Genomic DNA, 6,273 nt, shown 5'->3' with positions numbered 1-6,273 from the left:
GCTTCTTCTTCCTCCTCATCGGCATCACACCCAACTCAAAAACGTGATGAACGGCACATTCACCAGCATATATTCAACGAAAAGGTGATGAACCCCCTTCCACTCCCCCCACTCCCATCCCCACCCTCCTCTCCCCCTCCCCCCACCCCCCCTGCCTGGGTACTCTTGCTAGTGTTTGATAAAGACTCTAGCCCATAAAGATATCCATGGTAACCAGGGTTAGATAAGGGAATAATACAGTACATAGCGAGCCGTTGCACAACTTGTCATTTGGTGAGTGAGTTATCCCCATCAACACCTTTGCAGTTTATAGGCATGGACAACTATCGGGGATGCTTCTTCGTGGTGGTTGTACCCCCAATGCATGTCGGGAGCCAAATCTTCCCCATTCTTCCCTGCTGCCCGGATTTGTCATGTCAGCGTGGTCATGGTCAGAGTGCCGATTGGTCCCCATGGACCGGCCTTTTCCCTCTTGTCTCTCTCTCTAACTCTGTCGTGGCCCCGACTTCGTGAAGGCGGGGATACACCATCCTGGATATGTGGGATCTCTGGGTGGCTCCTGGAAGTTCAATTGGCTGTCTGTGCCACGGGCTTGTTCGAGAGAACTGTCCAGGGCTATACAGCAGCAGCAACAACAACAACAGGCAAGGAAACCGCCTGTCAGAGGATGGCAAATGCTCCATGTAGATTTTGTAATTGTTCATGATGATTGATAGGCATTCAAATTGAGTTGAGGTGTTCCCGATGAATAATATCACAAGCAAAACCATGGGCATTTTGCTTCGATTGTTTTCTTCGCACAGCTTTCCAGAAGAAATTGTCTCTGATAATGACCCCATTTCATTTCAGAAAACTAGCCAATTCATGCATGGTGTCAAGATGTTGTACCATCTTTTTTTTTTTTTTTTTGTATACAGATCTTGTGTGGTTGCAGGCAGATCTTGTGTGACCTGCAGGAATATTTGGGGGACAGAGCCCAGAGAGAGCTGTGGGAGCAAGGCCGGAGAGGAGTCGGTAGAAGACGGAAAGACCACCAACCTGCCTGCGGTGATTAAGTGAAAGGCCCTCGGAGATAGCGTCATCGCGGAAGATTCCAATGATTCTGAACGCTTTGGTTTCAACAGCGTGAAGACGAGCTAGGTGTGAGGCAGGAGCACCAGCCCAGAGGGGAGAGCAGTACTCCATTGAGCTGTGGATGAAAGCCTTGTATGTGGTGAGGAGCTCAGGTGTGCCAAGGAAGGACTTCACACGATGGAGGATGCCCAGTCAGCAACTGGCTTTGGAGGCCAGCTTGGAAATGTGGTTTTCCCAGGAAAGATCATGGCAGATAGTGAGACCCAAAAGCTTGAGTGACAGAACTTCTTGGAGAGGATTATTCAGAAAGTAGATGGGAGGGTTGTCCAGTCGGTCTTTTCGGAGAGACACGGTAAGAGTGTGAGATTTGTCAGGATTGAAAGACATGTTCCACTTGTTTGCCCAGTCTGTGATTTTGTCCAGGTCTGCAGAGAGTGAGGAGGCTGCAGACTGCCGATCTGAGGGATGAGGAATGGAGCGGCAGAGAGTGGAGTCATCAGTAAAGAGATAGAGAGGATTTTCAAGAGAGTCAGAGAGATCATTGATGAAGACCAGAAAAAGCACAGGGCCCAGAACACTGCCTTGGGGATCTCCAGCCTGAACAGGAAGAGGAGATGAGAGAAACCCATTCAGGGCCACACGTTGACTACGACTAGAGAGGAAGTCCGTCAGCCATGCGTGGAGATTTCCATGGATACCAAAGGAGGAGAGTTTGGTGAGCAGAGCGGGGTGCCAGACCGTATCGAAGGCACGTGATATGTCGAGGGAGACGGCTCTAATTTCCTGTTTGGCATTGAGGACCTACATCCATTGTTGAGACAGCAGAAGCAGCATGTCTGGAGTTGAGTGACCTGGTCTGAAACCAAATTGATGATCAGAGATCAAGCCATTGGAGAAGAGGAAAGATTTCATATCCAAAGCAATGATGGATTCCATGACTTTGCTGATAATTGGGAGAAGGCTGATTGGTCTGTAGTTGCTAGGATCCGTTTTTGCACCTTTTTTGTGCAAAGCGGTGATGTTGGCTGATTTCCAAGCAGATGGCAGTTGACCTTGAGCAAAAGAGAGGGTGAAGAGAACAGAGAGAGGGAGTGAAAGAGCGGAAGAACAGGATTTTAGGACCCGTGGGCTGATGCCGTCAGGTCCAGTTGCAGAATCAGAGTCGAGAGTTGACAGACACTTTTCCACCTTATCAGGAGGAAAGGACACGGAGTCCAGGAGCAGCTGGGTACGACTGGGTATGGTGGGTACAGAGAGGGATGGGTTTGGGACACAAGATTTAGAGGCAAATACAGAGTTGAGGCATTCAGCTTTTTCACGTGCGGAGTCAGCTGTGTAGCCGTTTGAGGTGAGGGAGGGGATGGAGGGGGAACAAACACCAGAAACAGATTTGACCAGACGCCACCAGGATTTGGAAGAGGGAGACAGATAAGAGAGTTCGGTCTTGAGAATGGAGAGATATTGTTTCCTGGCTCTCCTGAGGGTGGACACATACTTGTTTCGGGCTTTGTGAAAGGAAATGAGATTTCCTTCCGTTGGATTTGCTTTCCAGGAGATTAAGGCAAGTTGTTTCTGGGCAACAGCCTCACCACAAGATTCCGTGTGCCATGGACGGGAGGAAGGGTATGACAACTGAAGACGAGATGGGATAAATATGTGCATGAGAGAGAGCAATTTACTTTGGAAGAATTCCCAGGATGAGTTGATGTCAGAGGCGGTAGAGATGGGAGACCAGTCCAGATGATTGATCTTGCTTCAAATGGAGCAGCTGAACACAGTACAAAGTGTCAAACGTGTCCTTAGCCAGTAGATGTTGGCTCCAAATCCCAAGAAACGTCAGATTTCATTGGACAATAAACTGACAAATTTTCTGATAATATATCGCAATGATTGCACCATGACTGGGAGAACACCAGCTGAGCTATTTCTCAAAAAGCCTTCGATAAAATATAGTTTTAGTTTAATTCCAAAATATACAGAACAAGTAGTCCAAGGACTTAAAAAAACTTAAATTCCATCGAGATTTAAAAAATTTCTCTTCAATGGCAGTTGGTAGAGCGCATACCTCCACCAGGTGCAACCGTTTACGTTTTGTATCCCAGTGATAGGCCGGATCTGGATCCCGACCTGAACCACAATCTGCTTGTTCTGCAGACCTGAATCTGCTTGTTCTTGTCACATACCTAACTCGTCCACCTAGTTTTGTCTGAATCCATCCATGATGTTTTGAAATATCATACTACCTATAGTTTTTGACTCCATCTCTCACCGATGAAGACTCGCTTAAAAACATTATAGTAGCTGGATCCAGATCTTCAACAAAATTAAACCATGTCCATCCTTATCGTACTCCCAACCTGTCCAAATTTCATCCACAACCTTTTGAGATATACTGCTTACAGACAACCATACAGACATTAATGCAAGAGGATTAAACAGATGCTCTAAATTCAAGCATCGGAAGAATACACATTTTACAGATCAAAACCAGGTCATCAGCTTTGACTCCATTTTCCTTCAATTTCTCACAATGTGGAGTCATCATGAAGCATTACTAATAGTAGAGGATCAGTACTAATGTCCTGTGACCAAATCTCTGGAACAACAAACAACACAAACATGCATTTTAAAGGCCATTTTCCCTGCTAGAGCGGGGGTTAGCCTTGCGGTCCCCATGACAATCTTCTCCATCTTGCCCTATTTTCTGCATCTCCCCTTGTTAACCCCCTTGCCCGCATTTCTTCTTCGACCATCTTTAGCCAAGTCTTTCTTGGTCGTCCCCGTCCTCTACTTCCTTCCACATTCATTTCCATCACTCTTCTCAACCAGTCACTTTCATCCTTCCTCAACATATGACCAAACCATCTCAACCTGTTCATCTTCACAGCATCAATCACAGGCTCTATTCCCATCATCTTTCGCAATTCATCATTTGTCTTCCTCTCTCTCAACGATACTCCGCACATCCATCGAGCCATTTGCATTTCCACCCTTTCCAACCTTCGTTGCTGCTCTACGTTCATTACCCATGTCTCGCTCCCATAAATCATAACACTTCTCACACATGCAGCATACACCTTTCCCTTCAGCTTCAACGACACTCCCCTCCTCATCAGCACGCCACTCAGTTCCCGAAACTTCTTCCATGCACATCTCACTCTCGCAACCGTTGCCGAGTCTGATCCACCTTCTCCATTCAGCATGTCTCCGAGGTAGCAAAATGTTTTCACACCTTCCAGCTTCATGCCGTCTCCAAGATCCAATTCAACATTTCCTCCATCTGCAGCTCCCTCTGTGCACACCTTACATTTGAATGTAGCTGCCATACTGGTTAATGACCCTCTCAGACCACTACATTTTTGATGAACCCACTCAGCGCACATTGTACATTGAATGGAGTTCACTCCGACACCCTTCCTACACACAGCACAGGGCCACTTCCCAGTTCTTTCCACCTCACCACATGCTTTACCACTTGCCATCACCTTCGTCTTTCCGATATTCACCTTCAGACCTTTTGTCTCCATACATTCCTTCCACTTGTTCATCTTTTCCTTCAGTCCATCCATACTTTCCGCAATCAACACCAGATCATCTGCATACAATCTCTGGAACAAAGGTTTGAAAGTGTATTTGTCATGCCTGAAGGGTACTGAACAAATTTGGCTTGGGCTGTCCTCTTCAAAGTTCTGGCAATTTCCAGTCGGGGTCAAATGAGGTCAAACAGGGGTCAAAATTGAAAAATATTCTAATCCTTTTGAAAAGTATACCAAATTACTCGTCTGGTCATAAGGAATCCAAAAAGGTATAGTTTGCCCTATCTGCCAAGTTAAGTTACCGCGCTATGGACAGAAACATGAAAAGGTCAACACACTTTGGGCAGGGGGTCAAATTTACTAATAGGGTTAACATTGTCCAATTTAAATGATCTTGGTATCTAATTGTATGTTTTCTGTCTTGACAAATTCAACTGAACAACTTTGAAAATTCAAAATAGCCACCTTGACCTTGAAATTACAAAATGGCCGCCATAAATGAATGTTTGTACATAGAATAGACGTCTGGATCAATTTTGGAATTAAATTTAAAACCCAATTTATATATCTCTATATATAAAGGAGGAGTGTCTGTGTGTCTGTCTGGATGTCCGGTTATAACTCAAGAACTACACATCGGAGAAAAGTTTTAGACACAGATTCGGAATCAGCATAAAATTCCGGTGGTTATAGGCTACTTTTTATTTTTATATCAATGGTTTAAAAAACCGCGCCAGCTGCAATTCCATGGTGTAGTTTGTGGCGGCGCTATTGCCCCTTTCCGATCCCATGACGCATTTCAGTTCCGATTCGCGATAAGGTCTATGCACTATCACCGACACTTTTCCACCTTTTCCATACCTTTTAATCAGATTTACCTTATCGTCCATCGTAACCACATTACGCTTGGAAACACTAGCATTATCCTTCTTCGGACCCATGGCTAACACAGACACAGTAAAGGAATACTCTACGTCGCCTCTGTTTTGAATGAGAATCAGTGGTTGCGCGTACGTACAGTATACTGTACGTACATATTTATATATTTTTAATGTGCTTTTTATTGTCTTTTAAATTGTTTTTTAGCTTCATTTATTGTTAATTTATGTACTATTTTATTTATTTTAAATATATTTTTAAGGAAAACAAATGTTTTCACGTCCGTAGGAGTGACGTAAAGTCGCACATAATGACGTTCGCTGCCCGGTCATGAAAGAAATTATGACTCTCTTGACAAAGTGACATGAAGATCAGGCAGTAAACCTCCCAACTGAGTTTCTCAACAGTCGTCAGCCTCAATTCTAAAATCCTTAATTTTCATCCTATTGACTTGAACTTTGAATAGGATTTACATATCGGCTTACTGAATTAGACCACCAACTATTTTTGAGATCGGCGTAGGCCAAAAGGTCAACCACTTTCTTTTTTAGTTTCTAAAATCCTCAACTTTCATCTGATTGACTTGAAATGTGAAGAGGATTTGCATATCAGGTCACTGAAATTGAACCACCAATTCTTTTTGAGGTCAGCATAGGTCAAAAAGTAAACATAGGCCAAAGGTCAACAACTTAAGGTGAAGTTTTTAAAATCCTACATTTTCATCCAATTGACTTGAAATTTGGATAGGATTTGCATATCGGGTCACCTAATTCAACCACCAATT

Source organism: Myxine glutinosa, chromosome 1 (assembly GCF_964187855.1).
Source record: "Myxine glutinosa chromosome 1, kmMyxGlut1.1, whole genome shotgun sequence".
In the NCBI taxonomy this organism is placed as follows: Eukaryota; Metazoa; Chordata; class Myxini; order Myxiniformes; family Myxinidae; genus Myxine; species Myxine glutinosa.
The sequence above is the reverse complement of the archived record's forward strand: the minus strand, read 5'-3'. Positions refer to the sequence as shown.